The following is a 3,737-nucleotide window of genomic DNA, read 5'->3' on the forward strand; positions in this document are numbered from 1 at the left end:
TTCTGAAGCTGCTTCAATTGCCCGGGGGGTCCTCCTCATAAAATACTCGCCCAGACCGATTTCTTCACGGGTTTTCCCTGCACTCTCTTCTAGTATTTTTATAGTTTTATGTCTTAAGTTTAAATCTTTAATCCAGTGAGAGTCTGTGTTAATGGTGAAAGGTGTGGGTCCAGTTTCAGTCTTCTACAGGTTGCCAGCCAGTTCACCCAGCACCATTTGTTAAATAGGGAATCTTTTCCCCACTGAATGTTTTTAATTGGCTTGTCAAATATTAAATAATGCTAAGTAGCTGGATTCATCTCTTGGTTCTCTATTCTGTTCCAGACATCTACTTCTCTGTTTTTGTGCCAGTACCATGCTGTTTTGATCACTATCAATTTATAGTATAGTCTGAGGTCTGGTAGCGTGATTCCTCCTACTTTGTTTTTATTTCTGAGTAATGTCTTGGCTATTCGAGGTTTTTTTCCTGAATCCATATAAAACGAAGTATTATTTTTTCAAGATCTTTAAAGTATGACAGTGGAGCTTTAATAGGGAGTGCATTAAAATTGTATATTGCTTTGGGTAGTATGGACATTTTAATGATGTTGATTCTTCCCAGCCATCAGCATGGTATGTTTTTCCATTTTTTAACATTTTTAGATATTTGTTTTCTTAGAGTTTCATAGTTCTCTTTATAGAGATCTTTCACATCCTTTGTTAGATAAACTCCCAAATATTTCATCTTCTTTGGTGCTACTATGAATGGAATAGAGTCCTTAACTGTTTTTTCAGCTTGACTATTGTTGGTATATATAAAGGCTACCGATTAATGAATGTTGATTTTGTAACGTGAGACCCTGCTGTATTCCTTGATCACTTCTAAGAGTTTTGTAGTAGAATCCCTGGTGTTTTCCAGATATACAATCATATCATCTGTGAAGAGTGAAAGTTTGATCTCCTCTGACCCTACATGGATACCCTTGATCACCTTTTCTTTCCTAATTGCCATGGCTAAAACTTCCATTACAATGTTAAAGAGCAGTGGAGACAATAGGCAGCCTTGTCTGGTTCCTGATCTGAGTGGAAATGCTTTGAATTTAACTCCATTCAATAGAATATTAGCTGTGGGTTTGCTGTAGATGGCCTCTATCAGTTTAAGAAATGTCCCTTCTATACAATTTTCTTAAGTGTTCTGATCATGAAGGGATGCTGGATATTATCAAAAGCTTTTTCTGCATCAATTGAGAGAATCATATGGTCTTTGTTTTTTAATTTGTTTATGTGCTAAATTATACTTATGGATTTACGTATATTAAACCAGCCTCGAGACCCTGGGATAAAACCGACTTGATCATGATGTATAATTTGTTTGGTATGTTGCTGGATTCTGTTTGTTAGGATCTCGTTGAATATTTTTGCATCTATATTCAGTAGTGATATCGGTCTATAATTTTCTTTTCTTGTTGGGTCTTTTCCTGGTTTGGGGATCAGGGTGATGTTTGCTTCATAGAACACATTGGGTAGTCTTCCTTCTTTTTTCACATTTTGGAACAGGTTGAGTAATATAGGTACTAGTTCCTCTTTAAAGGTTTGGTAGAATTCTGACGTGAAGCCATCTGCTCCCGGGCTTTTCTTTTTAGGGAGATTTTGTATGGTTGATGCTATTTCAGAATTTGATATTGGCCTGTTCAACATTTCCACTTGATTCTAGCTAAGTCTTGGAAGGTGACGTGCTTCCAAGTATTGGTCAATTTCCTTCAGACTTTCATATTTCTGAGAATAAAGTTTCTTGTAATATTCATTAAGGATGTTTTGAATTTCTGAGGAGTCTGTTATTATTTTGTCTTTGTCGTTTCTGATTGATAAGATTAGAGATTTTACTCTTTTTTTCCTGGTTAGGTTAGCCAAAGGTTTGTCTATTTTATTGACCTTTTCAAAAAACCAACTTTTTGATATATTGATCTGTTGTATAATTCTTTTGTTTTCAATTTCATTTAATTCTGCTCTAATTTCGGTTATTTCTTTTCTTCTACTGAGTTTGGGGTTGGAATGTTCTTCCTTTTCCAGTTGCTTGAGATGTCCCATTAAGTTGTTAACTTCTGAATGCCCAGGTCTCCAACGTCACTGCCACCCTCACAAGGCTGCTGTTCTTCAAGCCAACCCTCCGCACATCGCTACCAGAGATGGAAGCCCCTGCTGCCATGCCATCGTCCCCTGAAGGTAAGCTGGATGCGTATGAGCCGGAGCCTCTCAAGAAGCAGCCGGAGGTCCTGCCTTTGCTGGAGTTGGCCCCAGCACTGGTGGGTCACTTCCTTCGACACCTCCCCCAGCAGAGGAGGATTAGTTATACCGGCAGTCACTGGAGATCATCTCTCGGTACCTTCGGGAGCAGGCAACCGGCACCAAGGGCAGGAGCCACCAGCAGGAAGGCACTGGAGACCTTGCGCCTCGTGGGAGACGAAGTGCAGCACAACCACCAGACGGCCTTCGGAGGGATGCTTCGCAAGCTGGACATCAAAACCGCAAACGACGTCAAATCTTTGTCTGGAGTGATGGTCCTTGTTTTCAGTTACGGCATAACAAACTGGGGCAGGATTGTGACTCTAATTTCTTTTGGTGCCTTTGTGGCCAAACACCTGAAGAGCATCAACCAAGAAAGCTGCACCGAGCCATTAGCAGAAAATATCACAAATGTCCTTGTAAGGACAAAACAGGACTGGCTAGTGAAACAAAGAGGCTGGGATGGTTTCGTGGAGTTCTTCCACCTGGAATACCTGGCAAGCAGCATCAGAAATGTGCTGCTGGCTTTTGCAGGTGTTGCTGGAGTAGGAGCTGGTTTGGCCTATCTAATAAGATAGGCTTGTAAGTGCAATGATTTACTTCTAACCAACAACAGCCACCAGAACCACATTCATCTGTGAAATCAAATGGATTTATGAAGTTGGACTTAAACTACCCTAAGCTGTATGTAACTTGCAAGAGCAGCCTACCCAGAAAAGGAAGTGGCAAGAGGAATGTGACTTTCACAAGAACAAATACATGGGAAAAGTGGTCCTCCTTGATTGAAGAGTCACGTTCTGAAAGAAGCAAAGTTCAGTTCAACAACAAGCAAACGGGACATGGAGGAGGACTTTTAGATTTGGTGAAGACCATAGGCTGAAAAGACATTTCCTTGTTGAGACCAGGAGTGTGGCCAGTAGTTGGATTAGTCATAGAATTCATTAAATATGCTCACAAATTCTTGTATTCTTGAGGAATAGAAAGTTCAAGTGTTCAGGACTTTCATACCTGTTGTACCTTAGCTTCATTTGAATGATTCTTAGTTTATTAGCCTAGTAATGACCACGAATACTTGATTTAGCTTCGTTTGAATGATTCTTAGTTTATTAGCCTAGTAATGACCATGAATACTTGATTTAAGTCTTAATAATTACTTACAGGTATGGAATATCCTCAGTTTTTAAGACAAAAACAACTTGTATGTCTGTAAAAATTGCATATATTTTTACAGAAAGTATTTCTTTGAAATAAAGGGGGTTCTCAAATTTAGTTTTTAATGCTCTTTTTGAATTTTGTAACTTCTGTAGTTTAGGAACCTATTTCTTACAACTTTTCTATGCTAAACTTTGTCTTGATTAGTTCTAGAGTGTGATTGAACCAATTGAACCAATTGATGTAATTGTATGCAACCTAGTTATAGTGGAATAAAGCTGATTCATAATGATAAAAAAAAAAAAGTTGTTAACTTCTTCTCT

At 38.7% G+C, this 3,737-nt stretch overlaps 1 pseudogene; it reads left to right on the top strand.

The window, feature by feature from the left end:
• The first annotated feature begins 2,093 nt into the window (after nt 1-2,093).
• LOC128566828 (induced myeloid leukemia cell differentiation protein Mcl-1-like) lies at nt 2,094-2,840 on the top strand (annotated as a pseudogene).
• The last annotated feature ends 897 nt before the right edge of the window (nt 2,841-3,737 follow it).

This window comes from Nycticebus coucang, chromosome 15, assembly GCF_027406575.1.
Source record: "Nycticebus coucang isolate mNycCou1 chromosome 15, mNycCou1.pri, whole genome shotgun sequence".
NCBI lineage: Eukaryota > Metazoa > Chordata > Mammalia > Primates > Lorisidae > Nycticebus > Nycticebus coucang.